Raw genomic sequence first — 18,606 nt, 5'->3', positions numbered from 1 at the left:
TGAGTGTGGGGATGAGAAAGCAGAAACTGGATGAAAACCTATGGCCAAAGGTCAACCGTGGGTTGGGGGAAATTTCCAAGTAAGCACAGTCTGATTTCAGGGGTTCCTGCCTTTCCCTTTAGTATCATATCTCCCTCTTCTCCTTTGCGAACCTAACCTTGCCTCCCCACCAAAGGTTTCAAATCAGTTCACCTCCCTTGGTTGACTTGTGGAGAAACAGTCTGATAGAGACACGTGAAGTTGATAGGGACCTTGGGCAGGATAATTGCACTTTACAAGGGCTCGGGGACGTAAGGATTGAATTTGTTTAATGCTGGAATTTCAGCTGATCCTGGAGGAAAATCTTTTGGGTGCCACTTTTTCCAACATATCATGAAGCAAGCAGCTGCCCACCTAAATCAACACCTATGTTACCCCTTTGACTTCTATACAATCACTCTTCATATAAAATAACCAATACCTTAATAATCATTTAATTAACATTGCATATAAATTTCACAGCTGTGGTGTCCTTCATCAACTTTCTTTTTTTGCAATTTAAAAAATTGTGATAAAATACATATAACAGAATTTACCATCTTAACCGTCTTTTTTTTTAGAGAGAGACTGACTGGGGGAGAGGGAGGTGGGAGAGGCAGAGTGAAAGAGTGAATCTTAAGCTCGCTCCACACTCAGCTCAGAGCTGGATGTGGGGCTTGATCTCAGGACTCCAAGATCATGACCTGAGGCGAAATCAAGAGTCAGACACTTAACTGACTGAGCCACCCACGTGCCTCCACCTGAGCCATTTTCGAGAGTACAGTGCAGTGGTGTTAAGTAGATTCGTACGGTAGTGAGAATGATCAGTGCCATCCATCTCCACAGTGCTTTTCATCTTGCAAAACTGGCACTCCCTACCCATCAGACATGAACTCCCCACCCCTCTTCCTCCCAGCCCCTGGCAAGCACCAGGCTTCTGTCTCTATGAATTCGTCTCTTCTAGGTGCCTTATGGAAGTAGAATCATACAGTATTTATTTTTTTATGACTGACTTATTTCATTTAGCGCATCATTTGTAAGATTCATCCAAGTTGCAGCACGTGTTAGACTTTCCTTCCTTTTTAAGACTGAATAGTATTCTGTTGTATGGCTAGACCACATTTTGTTCATCCGTTCGTCTATCGATGGACACTTGGGCTGCTTCCTCTCTTTGCTATTGTGAGTAATGCTGCTATGAACATGTGTATGTAAATGTCTGTTCAGGATCTTCACCAGCCTTCCTTTATGTGCTTGCTAAATGCAACTGCTTGAAGGAGACAGGCATCTACCCTCTTTGAGCCCTTTTTTATGATAGAACTGGGTAGACTTTCTGCCCATTATACGTTACAGGAAATATCTTCTGGGCCATTCTCTTACCTAATACTTGCTGGTTGCAGTCCTCAAGCATTGACTAAACCTTCCCGTTGTTTTCTATTAAAATGCAAATGATCCTGAGACAGAGGCCACAGATAAGATATTAGCACCTTGGTGTGAATTCCTTTAATCGGATCCTGTCTTAGAAGCTTTCTCTGCCCACCCCCCCCCCCCCCCCCCCCCAGTGCACTGCTCCTTGCTACATCTGTTCCTTATTTATAGCCTTGCCTTATTTCTGCAAGTGTCACAACCGTATTAAAGTTACTTATTTATAGTTTGCCTCTTCTGTAGAATAGAAGCTTCTTAAGGACAGGACCCCTGTATATTTTATGTTGGTTTTTCAGGCTTTAGTAAAATGTCACATACAGCTCTAAATAAACCATTCATTCGTTCATCAGGCATTTATTGTGTCTGTGATGGAATCTTAAAATTCTGCCTTTCTAGAAGTTTTGGGTGGCCAAAAAGCAACTTTATCCTCTGCAAGGCTTGGCAGATTATAGAATTCTTCAGATCAACCTTCCCATATTTATAAGTGCAAGGACAGCCTTAGATGCGTGGATCAAATAGTTTTCTATCACAAATCTACCTAGATTTTGTGCTTCTGCTCAGCACAAAAGTAAGTTTGTGTTCTTCTATTCAAAAGAAGAGATGGCCATCTATGTCCCTTCTACCTTCTAAAAGTGACTTCTCGGGCGCCTGGGTGGCTCAGTTGGTTGGGCGACTGCCTTCGGCTCAGGTCATGATCCTGGAGTCCCTGGATCGAGTCCCGCATCGGGCTCCCTGCTCGGCGGGGAGTCTGCTTCTCCCTCTGACCCTCCCCCCTCTCATGTGCTCTCTCTCTCATTCTCTCTCTCTCAAATAAATAAATAAATAAATCTTTAAAAAAATAAAAAAATAAAAAAAAATAAAAGTGACTTCTCAGGGACTGTTTTTCTCCCCTTGCTGCTGAAGAACAGTTCAATGTATATTCTCAGGCAGCCCTGAGAACTTCTGAGTGCTATAAATCTCAATATTTGCGATATCAGTCATGTACAGTTTATAAACGCATGCATCCACTTAGCATGTTGCTAATAACATCGATCCCCTTAGAAAGGGGACTGAAGCTTGACTGGTTCGTTAATATGCTCCTCCAAGTTGATTTGTAACTGTGTACCTCAGTGTGTACTAACAACTGGTAGCCCAGGGGTGACAGACGCTGGCTTCCTGTTCATTAATCCCTCAGCAACTCCCTTGCAAACAGAAGTTACTCTGATAACAATTTGATGTACTTCCCCCCTTTATAAGGTAACGGTGATTACCTTATAAACTAATTTATTCGTCCTAAACTATATTGTGACTTTCAGCTCTAGCCTCAGAGTGTATTAGTTCTCAGGGATGTTATTCTCAAGGCTATTAAGACCAATTATTATTCTGATTTATATTGTCCTTGCCACTGCCGTCCCATGATTATTGTCATTGCTACATTTTCCCCTTTGGGAGGTAAACAGAGTGGAAATTTTCGGTGGTCACTGGACTGAACCAAAAGTTGAATGTCTTTACCAAGAGCATAGACATGTTCGATAGGCAACAGGAAAAGCATGAATAAACGGGATCTTCAGACCATCTTTTAGTCTTCTTTTAGGCAGTCGTTCGGCTTCTTCTCCTATTAAACTTTTGGGCAGGGTTGTGAGCAGGTAAGAAAGTTTAAAGTCAACTGTTTTAAGTCTTACTTTCTGGCTTTCTCATACTCGTATTTTATCGCAATAGAAATGAAAGTTACAGGAAAGATAAGAGTGGGATGCCTACATAATGAACTACAGTAAATAGCTGCAGTGAATTTATGCCCATAGAAAGGGAGCATGCGGAACAGATGGCTTTTGATTAAAGGTACTTCCTGTAACAGATTTCAAGATGACACTGTTAGTTTAGGAAAGATGATAGATCTGTCTTTAAAAACAGCGTTGCTGGGATACCTGTTCTTCCGTACCTCCCCTCCCCACCCCGAGGACCACCCCAACCTCCTCTGGATTTAAAGCAACAATTTGATGGATAAGAACAGACGTGAAAATCCGACACTGGTGACTGGGCCATGCATCCCTCTGGTTGATTGATGGGGAACATGTCTGTGAGTCATGCCAATTCCTGGTCATGCTCGTACAGTATCTTCATAAATAATTTGCATCATGGGGCGTTTCTGCAGGTCTTGTGCATGTTACTGTTATTTTTAGCTAGGATTTTTTTTTTTTTACAGTGACAATTTTTAAAGTAGACGAATCAAGACACCTCCTCCAAAGTCAAGGAAACGAGTGCAGAGAGTGTGGGGCGCTGTCTCCTCTCTCCCCAAGACATTTTTCTTTTCCTGTGCTGCTGGGCTTGCCGCTCATGCCATTGCTTTTTGTGACTTTAGTTCCTTGCAATTTCCACTCCTTTTTTCCCTTATGCTTCAAGATGTGGCTGTGGAAGTAATTTATGTAATGAGAGGCTGTACCACACTGATCTAAAGGAAACAGTGGCTTTTATGTAAAGCACCAGCTACTCTGCTCTTCACAAGGAGCACGTTATTGGGAACTTGAATTATGGGATGGGAAGAGTCTTAACTCTTTCACTTAAAAAATGAGTCTTTTACAAGTAATCTCTGCAATCGCTTGAGGAGGAGTTAGGAAGATACAGAGCCAGAGCATAAAAAAGTCTGCCGCATTGTGGTGACCTGTAGATGTTCACCACTGTTAGCATTTGCTTATGTTTTCTTCCAGAATATTTCCTGTACATATATATATATATATATATATATATATATGAATAATACACGTAACTTTAAAAACTGGAATTGTAATCGATAGGCTTTTCGGAACCTTTTTTCCTACTTCGTAATATGTTATGAACATCTTCCATCATTAATAGATTCAGATCTTTAAAATATGTTGATGGCTACTGAGTTTTGCAGGGCCTGGATAGAAAAGGGCATGTCCTCTGACTAAGCCAGTTGGACGTGCCCGCTCTCCTCCCTCATTTTTCTCTTTTTCTGCTAGTGTCTGTTGCAGGCCTCTTGCTCTGCTCCTCACGGTGGTCGGATGAGAAATCTGGGCAAGAAGAGATGGAAGAACCCTACTTGATGGAGAGTTCCACTCTTGACTTCCTTCCTCACAGTCGGGACTTCTGAGAAATTCTTACTCTTCCATCGTGGTTTCTTTATCAGAGCTCGCCATGTCTTTTCCTGGAAATTTTACTTTCCCTTAGGTCCCCAGGATCTTCTGTTTACCTCCCATTGGGCTGGTGATCGTGGCTCCCTGTCTCTCGTGTCTCTAGCTTAGCCTGGACCTAGCAGAGACCCTTCCTTGCATATCCTATTGATTCCATGATGGCCCTTCCCAGTTGTCTGGAGTGACCCCGCTCACCTTTCAGATTACATTTTAAACTCCTAATCACAGTTCAGGACCTCCAGACTTCACCTCCAGTTATTTACCTTGTGACCTTATTTATTTCACGTGTGACCTTTGTCTCTGCCTAGCACAGAGCTCTGTCAACGACTGTTCCAGGACATTCCACCCATAATCTGCGCCCGTGCAGACACCCCCGTCAGGCTCTGGGTCCTCCCAGTTCTTGAGCCATAAGCCAGTTGCCTCTAGTCCTTCGAACCCTGGCTGGGAGTCATCTTGATGGCACTTCTCTGCTTAATTACATTTGGATCCAGCCAATATCTGGAAGGACCTCTGTGGGAAAAACTTCAAATAGCTGACAGTACAGAGTTTTGTTGTTGTTGTTGTTTTAATTAACAGACTTTATTTCTTTCGAGCAGTTTTGGGTTTATGGAAAAATTGATGGGAAAGCACAGAGAGTTCCTATATTCCCTGCCTCCTTCCCCCACAATGTCCTTTGTCACTTAACATCTTGCATTAGCATGATACCTTTGTATGCACCAATATTGACATAATTATTAACTGAAGCCCCTAGTTTACAGTATGGTTACCTCTTTCTGGGATACCTTCTGTGGGTTTTGTTGAATGTGTGATGACACGTATCCACCACTACAGTATCCTACAGAATAGTTTCCCTGCCCTGAAAATCCCCTGTGCTCCATCTATTCATCCCTCCCTCCCAACCCCCAAAGCCCTGCTCTTTTTACTGTCCCCATAGTTTTGCCTTTTTCAGAATGTCATAAAGTTGGACTCAGTATGTGGCCTTTTCAGATTGGCTTCTTCTTTTTTTTTTTAATATTTATTTATTTGACAGAGAGAGAGAAAGAGCACAAGCAGGGGAAGTGGCAGGCAGAGGGAGAAGCAGGCTTCCCGCCGAGGAGGGAGCCCGATGCGGGGCTCGATCCCAGGACCCTGGGATCATGACCTGAGCTGAAGGCAGCCGCTTAACTGACTGAGCCACCCAGGCGCCCCTCAGATTGGCTTCTTTCACTTAGTAATATGCATTTAAGGTTCCTCTGTGTCTTTTCATAGCCTGATAGCTCGTTTCTTTTTATTACTGAATAATATTCCATTGCATGGATGTAGCGTGATTTATTTATCCATTCGTCTACTGACGGACATCTTGGTTGTTTCCACGCTTTGGCAGTTATGGATAAAGCTGCTATAAACATTCAAGTGCAATTTTTTGGCGTGGACGTAAGTTTTACCTTCATTTCAATAAAGACCAAGGAGTATGATTGCTGAACCATATGGTAAGACCGTATTTCATTTAGTGGGAATCTGCTCAATTGTCCTTTAAGGTGGTTGTCCTGTTTTGCAGTCCCACCAGCAGTGAATGAGAGTTCCTGTTGCTCCACATCCTCACCAGCATTTGGTGTTGTCGGTGTTCTGGATTTTGGCCATGCTAATAGGTGGTGTCTCGTTGTTGTTTTAATTTTAAATTTTCTAATGTCATATGATGTGGGGCATCTTTTCATATGAATATGTGCTGTCTGTAGGTCTTCTTTAGTGAGCTATCTATCTCTTTAGTGAGGCATGCTCTCCTTCCTTGGTAAACCCATTTGCCTTCCAGAGCGTTCACCTTCTACACAGTACACCCAGTGAATGCAGTCTCCCAGCCCTGTGCCCGGCACATGTTTTCCTGACCTTGATCAAGTCTGTTTTCTCAGAAACTTAGGACCCGTCTCATACATCCTCTCCTTCCCCCTTACTGTCATGCGTATTCTTTCCGTACACAGCTGTGATGTTCACTTCTGAGTTCTCCTGAATGTGGGCTTATCTACCTCTTCATGTAACCAGGCTGCTTATTTCTTGTAATAGCCAAGACAAGAGCAAGAGTCAACAGTGGACAAGACAGTAGTTTGCATAACCTAGATCACAGTATTTGGGTCTCATTCTGAATCTGAACTGGGGTTAAATTTAAGAAATTGCCTTGGTGTCTTCACATTAATTCCTAAGTTTTATTCTCTGCTCTGATTTAGTAGCATAATTTTGAAATGTTTTGATGCCTGTTTGGTTTTACCTGCTGACTATAAAAGTCGTTTTAACTTCATCTTGCTGACCTGTTAAAAACACTAAGTCTATGGCAATAAGGAAGTATAAGCTGATTTGCATATAATTAATGCATATGAATGCAATAATTATTAACATGGGAAGAAATCAATACAAATGAGTGAAATTTCTGGGTCGTTGACTACACGATAGATAATGAGCTTCTCGGCCCAGCGTGTCACAAATGGGCTACACATATGTAAGAGTATCGATCCCCTTAGCCCTTGGGCAGCCTTAAACCCTGGACACTACAGAGCCCTGGGCAGAGGAAGGAGAGAAGAGAGGGAACCAGGATGCATTGATATAATGTGGATTAGGAAAAACAGTGATTTGGAATGCAGAAGAACCCCATTCATTGCTTAGCTCACTGTTCTATCTGCACACTTTAAAATGGTGCTTGGTGCATAATAAGTGTTCAATAAATATCGATTTAATTCATGAAACATACCAGAATTCTAAAGTCATTGAGCATGTTACTTAATCTTCTCTGTACCTCAGTTTCGAGAGTTAGAAATATGATTTGTTTCTACCCAACAGATATGAATTTATATGTAGATAATAGGGCTCTTGTAATACAACACATGAACCGTCTATACCATGATGCAGGGTGGGGGGATCCTTTCGGTTCTCTTTTACCCTTGCTCATTTGGAAGGCAGCTATGCTAACCACTATACCACCAACGCACCCTTGCTCATTTGAATTATTTTAAGTCCAGGTGATGGTGATCATGATAATGATGATATAAATGATGTAATTTGACTACAGTTCGTAAAACTTATTGCCTTACGCTGATGTAATCCTCAGAGCGTTTCTTAGACCAGATAGTCTGGCGTCACTTGAATAAATGATCAAACTGATGCTCCGAAAAGCGACGTGATTGTGTCAGATCGCACAGATGGCACGTGATAGAAATAGAACTGGAGCCCAGATACTTTAATTTTCTGACTTCAAGTCTCAAGGACTCTCATCTATACCAAACATAATGAAGTTTCATCTAGATTCACCTTAAAGACTGGATCACTTCCAATGAGCACGCTATTTGATGCAGATGATGGTGATAAGGTAAACTTAAGAATGCCTCAATGAGGGAAACATTCCTAAACCTTTAAAAAAAAATACAGCTAGCTTAAAGGAGGCTTAAGCTAAATGCTAGGGAAAATCTTTAAATTCTAAATCTTGAGGTTCTGAATTAGTAGTGGAGTTTTAATGTGAATTAATTGTGTGTAACATTTTCAAAAGATAAAATGATAAAAGCATAAACCTACATGCTGATACAAAACTTGGTGAAGTGAAATGAGATGAGAGCAGATGATGTACTATGAGAACAAGAAGGATGTGAAGAGACAGGTTTATGTAGATACTTTAAATTCATTTGATGCCATCCATTTGACAGGAAAGTATGCCTTTAAAATCTCACACCAGCGAGAGGGGGAAAAAGTCAGCAATATTTCTTCTTTTTCACTCTTTTATCTGAATGTTAAGTAACTTGGGTCTGTTCTGGTTTTGATTCACAAATGAGTTTTCAGAAACTACCCTCCTACTCTTTGTTTTCTTTTTTAATGAAACATTTAATTTTTCCTCTGAAGACTGATATATGCATCAGGACATGAGCTAGATACCCTTGCAACTTTCAAGTTTTGTCAGCTGGATTTCATTTTATACTCTCTACACCTGGGGAGGCTTATTTTCTAATAAGGTCCAATTCATGAGCAGTGATGGATTCTGAGCTGCATCTGAACATCCCACGGTCATCCCCGCATTTATTAATTCTCCAAAGATTTGTTGAATGCCAGCAGCATGCCCTCTTCCGGGAGAAGAAAGCATAATTCTTGGCCTCAGGAAGTTTCCAGTCTTAACAAGCTGGTGCTTGGTTGCCCAAACATCTTGTTTCTCTTCCACCAAATTCCAAGCCTTCTCTGTGTGGATCCAGTTGAATGCTGTTTGCAGACTCCCCTTGCCAGAGTAAGCATCTGTCTTGCTCATTAGCCATAGGACAAGCTCATGAGTTGTACAGAAAAGGAAAGGGAATTTGTGAGTGGCTTGATGTGTGGTCCCCTGGGCAGAGGACTGCGCCCGTGATGCTGAGGGACACCATTACCACTGCTGCCTGTGTGGGGCTCACAGCGTCTTCTGTACATAGAGGAGGCGTACATTGAGCATCTCCAAAAGGCAAAGAAAATAAGACTAAAGATAGAACATGGAGGGGTGACAACCTTTTAACCTTTCAAACAACCATGTTTCAGTTCAGTTTATTCCTGTTTGCTCTGAGAAGGGGGAAAAAAGAGAGAGAATTCTAATTACAAACTCCTTGTTTCTCTCAACTATACTATTTTCAATCCTGTCTAATTTGTACAGCCGAAGAGGCAAATGCTTGCTTTTTTCGGTGTGAAGAGAAGGCGCCCCCATTTAACACTTAGAAAAGGTTGACTTTGATTTAAACAAAAGAAGAATTCTCCATGGCCTAATGATTCATGACCTGTAATCACCACGGAGCCGCCATCTTGTTCTGCGTGGCCTTGTTCCTTGGCCTTGTGGGAATCTGCCCTTCTGTAGCCCCTGCTCTCTCACCTCCCGTATCTCTTTTTCTCTTGGATCAGGTGACTGACGTCACGGTCACAGTCACAGATGACTACTACATTGGGGCCCATGGCTGCCTTCCTGGAAGGGCCTCTCATGATGGATGCTCAGGCACGGTGTTGGCTGCGTCCCTCACCCAGGAAGTCCATTCCCAAGATAGAAATTTGATCCCTGTGGCTGGAGCAGCCTGATCAGCATTGCTACCAGGTCCCAAGAACAGGACAGAAGCTATTTACTGAATGCTTAGCAAGGGGCTAGATGACTTGCTTGTGTTGTTTTTTTTATGAGCCGTAAAGGCATCTTGACAAACTCTTGGGTGGGTATTGCCATGTCTGTGTTGTAGATAACAGACGCTCGACAAAACGGAAGTGAGTCAGCTCGGAGTTACCCTGCTAATAATAAACATGCTGGCTTTGACCCTGAGTCTCTCAGAGTAATAACCCATGTCCTCTCTCCCACAGCACATTCCCTTGCTTGCATCAGAGAATACTTGGTGGGGAAGGGTGATGGCAAGGACCGCTTTATCTCTGGCAGATGAAGCCATTTCTTACCCTCACCCCACCCCGTCTACTCCCTGGGAACCTGTCCACGTGGGTAAACACACGTCACATCAGTGATTGCTTCAGCGCTTTTCCTGCTTGACTCCAAATGTGAAGAAGATTACGTGGATTGATACACAACTTATATCCAAGTGCTTGCTATCCTCTGGAGAAAAAGTTCCAGAAGAACTCGTTTTTGTTTTTTTTTTTTTCTTTCACCCTTCTTTCCTGCATTTAGGCATTATGAGCTACGGCAAAAATCACCCCCAGGTTCACATATCATTCTTTGCCTTTACTTGATGATTTACAGATATTTTTAGTATCAGCTCCTTTTTCGAACACCATCTTACGTGAAACCTCAATATATAAAACTGCTAAGGGAAAATTTTGTTAGTATAATGTTTGTTAGATCTCAATGTATAATGCTGACTTCTAAAACCCAAGAAGAAAGAACAATGAGGCTTTGTGATGAACACAGAAGTTTGAAATCATTGTTACAGATGACAGCTGCAAGCTTCTCTAAGTTCAGTTTCCAATTTATTCCCTTTGTTGGTGGTGGTTTTTTTTTTTTTTTAAATATTGTTGTACTGAGAAAGTCCTGGGTCCCTAAACTAAGACGTTGCAAATAAGAATGGCGTATTTTAGGGTGTTTTTTTTTTTAAAACAGCTACCTTGCAATCTCAGGATATTCTTTCACTTAAACTTAACCATTTAAAACTTATTCACTTAAAACCAAAGGAAGAGTAGAAATGGCTTCTTTTAAAGTTGAAATCATTAACAATATGAAACAATTTGCATTCTTTAATTGGTAAGCTTGCAATTTGGGGAACCAATGATCGCTTCCTTGGCCACTCTGAAATTTTCCATTAGAGGCAGAAAACACTTTTCAAATTATAACATTAATGAGATGCTCGTTGATGTTGAAGAAGGAGGGGGTGCGGAGAGCAACAAAACTGATTAGCCTGAGGGCCCATCTCTGTCTATTCCATTTCAGAAGCCACAAATTTACCTTGTTTTTCATGGTGAGTCCATTCTCTGACTTGGGATTTCATCACTGACAATTCATTCGCCTCCCATAAGCATGTTACCTTTGACACTTCACTGCCGATAAATCATTCTGTTACACCATGTTATGTGACAGACTTACTGATTATTACATACCAGACTCTACTGAGGCCAAGAACTCGGGCTGTGTTGTCTGGTCTAAGCCAGTAATTGAATGTAATGCACCCAGGCTAACCCAGGGTGCTTACTTGGGAAATTTCATGCTGGACATAGGGAGACCTTAAGTTTATATGTTACAAAAAGGAAAAGAATGAGGGTAGAGCTACAGTGTTTCTATTTAAAGCATGGCAAATGTATGCATTGGGATGACAGGAGAAGCTTTGAGATCTGAGCAAGCCTGGCAGCATGGGTTGGCTAGTTAGTGGTCTCTACCACATCATCATGGAAGCAGAGTGACTGAGATTCTCATTCTGGAGAACTTCTACTGTCATCTCTTTTAATCCTCACAACAATAAAATCAATAAAATATGAAAGATCTTACTATCAAGATGGAATTAAGGAACCATTGCACACAAGAACACTTTAGATTTCTCTCCAGTGGGGCATTAAACGTGCAGGGGTTTGGATACCCACACACACATCTGTTGTAGATTTCCTCTTGTGCTTTCAGTCTAGCTCAGTGGTTTTCAAACTTGAATGTTCGTGATAATCAGGGCACAGGGCAGTATAAAAAAGAACTTTGTATACCATTCTCGATGAGCAGTACAGGGGCCTTTTATTCATTCATTAACTCCTATGGAGTGCCTTCTCTGTATAGGGACTTGATGGGTGCTGGGTTGGAGTAGTGAGCAAAATTCCTGCCTTCCAGAAGCATCGTTCTCGGGTGGAAGACAAACATTAAGCAAACAAGGAATAAATGTTAGAGGGTCTGCTGTGATGAAGGCTCCGAAGAAAATGTACAGTAAGATAAGAAGAACCAGGGAGAGGCTGTTCTCTTAGCCAGGGTGATCAGAGAGAGACATTTGAGCAGAGACCCGAGTGAAAGGGACATGTTTTGTGATTTGCCAGAGGAGAAGCATTCTAGGTAGGAACAGGGTTATGTCTGGCACACGCAAAAGAACAGGGAAGCTGGTATGTCAGAGCAGAGCAGAGGAAGGAGGCAGGCAGGAAATAAACCAGGGTGTGTGTGTATGTGTGTGCCCATGGTACGTGGATGGGGGCTGTCACACAGTTGGGATCAAATCCTCTAGGGCCTTCTAAGCCTTGATGGGACCAGGACTGTAGATTTCACGATAAATGCGGTGGGAAGCCTCTGGAAGGTTTGAGTGGAAGATCATTAGGATCTGATTTACACCTTAAAACCTCAAGGATAAGTTGGACCCCACACACTCTGTGCTGGGTGGCAACCTTAGCCCCTGCATGAAGTGCTGTCCTACTGTGTGAGATGTGGAGTGCTTTTTTTTTTTTAATTACAGCTACTAAAGAGTGAGCAATTTAATTTATAAATAAAATGCATGTGCTCTGAAGCCTTTCAGTAGAATGCTTGGGGTTTTGAAACAAGTAGAAAAGCTACATGCTTCAATAAAAATTAAATTAGAGGGGCACCAGGGTGGCTCAGTCAGTTAAGTTTCTACTTTCAGTTCAGGTCATGATCTCAGGGTCCTAGGATAGAGCTCCATGTTGGGCTCCCTGCTCAGCAGGGAGTCTGCTTCTCCCTCTCCCTCTATCTGCCGCTCCCCCCCGCTTGTGCGCACTCTGTCAAATGAATAAATAAAATCTTTAAAAAAAATTAAATTAGAAATCTTATACTTCTAATCCTACACTTCTAAGACGATAACTAGCACCTTAGTGATGCGTACTGAGTGCTGACTCTGTCCCTTCTGCTCTCCCTGTGCCATTGAAGTCTGGTTTTCATTGTTCATCATCCTGGCAAACTATTTGCTTACGAAAGAGACAGAGTCATTCAACAAACCACCAGCTTCTAGCGATAAGTACCATTATCAGAAGTGTGTTCTTTGTGTCAAGGATAGTGAACCCTCTTTTTGGAAAATAGCTCTTGTGATTCTAGGGATAGTTCTCAAATGATGTTGTAACTGGGTTTGGGAGCACTTATTTTTTTTAATAAAGATTTTGCTTATCTCTTGTCTCTTGGCTTGGCTTCCATAAAAGAGGCACATTTTGGTGACTTCATCCAAGTTACATTGGGCTCTTTCCTCTAGTTTACTAACCCCAAGTGCTGAGCAAACGTTAGAAAGTATGATCTGTTGCCCTACTCTCATAATATGTTTTTAAAGTCACTTGTCTGTTGATCTATGACATGGAGAGAGGAAACATTTTATTGAAATTAAACAGTAGTGTGTGAAGGATATTTTAGGTCACTGTAAGGTTCTTTTCGTAGGAAAATAATTTTTAGATCGGTCTCTTTAACACCCTTTGAAAACTGAAATAATTTATTGTATGCAAATAATTAAAGGCGAAATGGGGTGTGCAGATGACCCACATGCATAGTGTATTTAAAAGGCAGTTTTCTGGGCTTTACTCCCAGGTGTTCTGATTCAGGAGTCTAGGGTTGGGCATATAGTTTTAATTTTATTAAGTACCCCAGGTAGGTGGATGTAGGAAATGTGACCGTTAATAAGTACTCCTAGGGACAGCTGCGGAAAAACCACATTTGACAAACACCACTGGCTTCCTGTAAGCATGTTAACTCTGTGCTATAGAAAATATCAAACACGTCCCAAAGTAGAGAGATGGTAAAGTGAATTTCCATGCCCTCATCATCCCACTCTCAATGGCCACAAACATAGTTTCATCTGCCCCATCCCTGCACCCAGGTTATTTTGAGGCAAATTCCAAACATCATAAATATTTTAGTATTTATGTGAACAATTGGGGTTCTCTCTTTATACAAAACCACGATAGCATCATCATACCTAAAAAATAATTAACAGCAATTCCTTACCATCAGCAAATATCTAGTGTTTATATCTCCCTAATTGTCTTATAAATAACTTTTTGTTATGTTGTAGGTTTTTGTGTTTTGGGTTTTTTTGTTTGTTTTTGGGTTTGGGGTTTTTTGTTGTTGTTGTTGTTGTTTTTACAGTTTACATGAATCAGGATATAAATAAAGTCTATTTTTATATCTCTTAAGTCTCTTTTAAACTGTTGGTTTCATCTCCATCTTTTATGCTGCCATATTTTCTGTTGAGGAAAGCGGACTATTTGTTCAATAGAGTTTCCCACCATCTGGATTGTGATGATTGCATCCCTGTGGTGTTGTTAAACATGTTCCTCTGTCTCCCGCATTTCCTAGGAATTGCTAGGAAGTTCCAGGCATTGTTTGATTTGCTTTGCTTTGCCTGACAGCTTCATAGTTGGCATTGTGTTGCACATTTCCGTCAGGAGGTAATGGTTAGTATCTCCTTTTGCAATGAGATCTTGGTCCAAACTGATGAATTTATTAGAGATTGCAAATGGTGATAGTCTAATTCTGTTATTTTTTGTTCACTTATTAGCAGGAATCATTGTTCACAAAGAGACACTTCCCCTCATCGACTGTGTGTTTACTCAGTGTTTCAGGTTTTAGACAAAAGGCAGGATTACTACTTGATTCTTTCCCTTTCTTTACCAGTTTTCAAAATAAAGTTTTTCCCTAATGTCCTCCCAAGTCACTATTCCTTAAAAGTATTACTGTGAGCTTAGGGCTTTACACAAACTTGGTGTGTTTCAATCATCATTGTTATTAGTACCCTTATTGATGCCCACATGGCCTAATCTTTGACCATTGGTTGAAAACCTATTCAGTTTAGCTGAGCTGTGTTTGACAGTTTCCTCACTTTTCTGATACAACAGTATGTTCCAGGCTCATCTTGTACATTTCCTGCCGCAGGCTTGGGATCAGCTTTCTTCCAAGGAAAACCTGGTTCCTTTTTAGTGAGAAATGGTATTTGGAGACCAGGCTCTGGGCTCCAGGGATGAGCATTACAACTGGGCTTGTCCTTGTTTCTTAGCTTTTTCAGTGGGCACAGTGTGCCGTAGGAAACTTCTTTCATACGTATGCATGTATAGGTATATGTATTGTGTGGTCGTGTGTGTTTTTTAAAATCAAATACATTCCGAGTTTCTGCTGATGTACCCATGAGGCTCTTCTTCACATCATTGATCTTACATCAGCGTTTTCTTTATCTCAAGCTACAAATAGCAATTCTTAATCACACAGACACAATCTACTCACTTTATCTCCCACTGAGCTCACCACAATTTCCAAATAAAAATGCTGGTGACACCCCCAACAATATGCTCACTGAAAACTTTTAACTTTTTTTGGTTTCATTTTCTTTTAGCTTTTATTCCAGAGCAGGGTGTCTGCAGTTCCATTATAACATCTTAGGGTCACTTCGATTAGCTTCTCTGTGTGTGTTTATACCTGGATATACATTGACATCCACTGATTTTATTGTATTTGAGATTTTTAAAGGACGTGTTGAGAAAATTATTTTTGTTAAGTGTGAGATGTTTATGTTTTCCTGAAAATCAAACCTACAAAACGGGTTGAAGTCATTACAGTCTGTCTTACATTCCTGCCCCATTCACTCTGTTTTCTCCTTTCTCTATACATAATGGTTTTTTTCTATATTTCCTTCATTTTTCAATATAAGCAATGATACTATTTAGGTAAGTTTTTCTATTTTATGCTGCAATGACTATGTTTAACAATTCCTCAATATAATGCCCTTAATGACCCCCACTCTTTCTTTTTTTTTTTTTTTTTTTTAGCTCTTATCTTTTGGTTCCCTACTATGAGTGATATGGAAATTTCCAGTAACCCTTTCTTCCCTCTTCCCTCCTCTCCCTGTGGTCTGATTTGAAGTAATACTGTTTACCCCCACTTGGATCTGAATCCATGAGTTTATTCTCCTCTTGTGCATGGTCCACCATATTGGTTTTTTTTTTTTCATTTTTCATTCATTTGTTTTTTTTAATCATTGTGCTGCCTACATTGTCAGAGTAGATAACCATACTCTATAATGCATTTTGTTATATATATACACCAGTCCTGTTCCCCTCGGTCATCTCCGAGTAATAGACCCATAGCTGATCATGTGTTTAATGCTCACCCTGTCCTTTTATTGGTGCCTCCCCAGCCACTCTGGTGTCCTGCCTCTTCTCCCTCGTGAATTATTAAAGCAGAGCTTTCGGAATAATATTCCCTCCCCCGGTCTGTATGGATTCATAACAGATTATTGTTGACTCGAAGGTCATTTTGGCTGGATATAAAATCCTTGGCTTCGTTGCCTTTCCCGAGTGTCACCCTTTTCACTTCTGCCTTAAAGCCTGGCTCTTGAAAAGTCTGTTGACTTTCTAACTTTCTGTATAGGTAAGTGACTTGGTCATTTTGCCTGGATAATCCACAGGATTTTTTTTGGTCAGTTTTTTTCTAGGTCAGTTTTTCCAGTACATGGTGTGTCCTTGAAATATATAAGTTTCAAATATTTTTCTACTTCTGGAAAGTGCCCTTGAGTTACAGTTTTGAGTATTTTTTCTGTTTCGTTGCTTTGCTTTGCTTTTTGAAGACTCTTACTGGAATGTTAGGTTAGATTTTCTTTGCCTGTCTTCTCTCTCAGAGGCTTTCTTTTGAATCTTTCTATTTCTTTCTTCATTTCTTTTTGATGTCCCAAACTCTTTTTCTTTCCATGTTCTAATACTTGTCAGGCATTCTGTTATGTGTATTCCCTCTTGTGTTTCCTCTTGATTCATCTTTATTTCTAGGGTTTTTTTTTTTTTTTTTACTTCAGATACTTCCTTAGTATCTTAGTTCTGTTGCCTTCCTATCCAAAGATTTCTTCTCTTCAATCACTCATTTCTGGGGTTTTTTATTAGATTTGTGTTCCCTTTGTATCTTCTTTTGTTTTCTCAAGTTTCTTTTAGTTCTTAAGAAGTATTGATGTGAAATTTTCATGTTTTGGGGCATGTCTCTGTGGTAAGAATGTTATTCTGATCTTTATTCCATTTTTTCCCCCCTCATAATCACTGTGCATTGGATTTGACCACAATCCTATTTGGTACTCATTCTCAAGTGAAATGAATTTTCCTGAATTTAGGGGCAAGGGATGGGCCAGATAAGCTTTCTAGCTTCTAAGCTCTAGAGCTCCCTCTTCTGTTGTTCCCATGAAATGACAAAATAAGGTCCATACATTCTTAGCTCTGTCCCCTCTGCTCCCTAGGCTTTTATTTGCCCCTCTCTTTTCTTGGACTTTGTTATTCCTGTCATGCTCAAGGTGGATTCTACCCTCAAAAGTTTCTCCTCAGGGTAGTTGAGTCACGGAAGGAAGCTTAGTTTTATTGTGCTTGAGAGTTTATCAGCTCCATCCCACTTAGATACTTTTAGTCCCTTCTGCAGTCTCTTGCACTCACCCCACGACCTGGATTCTGCAGGGCACAAAATAGCTCACCCACCTGCTTACCTTCCAGTGAGGACCTTTTGGAGATTTGGGGCTTCTTGTTGTAAAGCTTGCAGATGCCCGGTGCCTTTCCTGCAGCTTTCTCCTACCCCAGTATCACTGCCGCTAGGCTCTAGAGCTGTAGACGGTCTGGCCACACCCGTTAATATTTTCAGGTTTATGCGGTACTTGGCTGCACAATTTTGTTTTGGTGTCCTCTGTGGGTTTTGGTTCACGATCCTAATTTCTGTTTCGTTGTTAGCATTATTGTCGTTCTTGGGGGGTGGGTGGGCAGGGATTCTGGGAGATTTGCAAATTCCGCCACCATGGACTCCCCTGAATGCCCGCTCTAGTCTTTTCATAGTGTTACCAGTGCTCGAGAAGATGGTTTTGCTAAATGCCATCCTTCTAGATTCAAGCTAAAGCACTTCCAAATGGGAAGCGGCTGGTTTCGATGAGATTTTTAGTAAATAGTTTATTAAGGAAAACTATAAAGTGCCTTGAAAAACAAAACGCTTACCACCACTGTTATTACCTCTTAAAGAGAAAACTAGCCATACTTGGTATTTATCTGAAGTGAGTACTTAGGAAGTGAAATTTTCCATGTATCATTTCTAAATTAACAAAGTCAATAGCTTGCGATCCATCAAAAGATACAATGTATGTCAAGGTTAGGATGGGTTGGGACTATGGGCTCTCAGTACATCATGGTTCCATGGTTGAAAAAAGCCCCTTTCTGATACACATTCTAATGACCTGGGCCGATAAGTCAGCCTCCCACCAGATCTTCTCTCTCTGACAACCCAGGAAGTTCCTACCTCCCGAGAAGTGACTTGTTATAACTTTGGAAATGTAGTTGCCAAATTGCCATTGACGATCACATTTTTCTTCTTGGCTTTTAATAGCTAGATATTAATACACAAAAGGAACGATATGCACTTTTCTGTTTTGTCCTTTTCAAGTTCTTTGAGGCCCTTCATGGTGTGGAAGACAGGATCAGCAAACGTGCTTGGTGCGTAGGTTATGTTTGGCACCTTTTGGCAAAGGGTCTGCTTCCCGTGGAGTTTAAATTTAGATCCACTGAGATTCTGCGAAATTCAGTCATGAAAGGAGAACTTTGGATTTTCCTCTTTTGGAAGCTTTCTTTATTAAATTCCACTAATGATCCCATTCAGCTTTATTCCCCTCTTACACGAGAGACTAGA

The 18,606-nt window shown here is 41.0% G+C and overlaps 1 protein-coding gene across 1 annotated transcript in view; it reads left to right on the top strand.

The window, feature by feature from the left end:
- Positions 1–18,606, top strand: part of ATXN1 (ataxin 1) — a 244,085-nt gene that overhangs the window by 105,813 nt on the left and 119,666 nt on the right. The gene's annotated exons all lie outside the window — the stretch shown is intronic.

The sequence above is a fragment of the Neomonachus schauinslandi genome, chromosome 8 (genome assembly GCF_002201575.2).
Source record: "Neomonachus schauinslandi chromosome 8, ASM220157v2, whole genome shotgun sequence".
Classification (NCBI taxonomy): Eukaryota; Metazoa; Chordata; class Mammalia; order Carnivora; family Phocidae; genus Neomonachus; species Neomonachus schauinslandi.
Note: the sequence above shows the minus strand (reverse complement) of the source record. Positions and strands in the feature narration are given on the sequence as shown.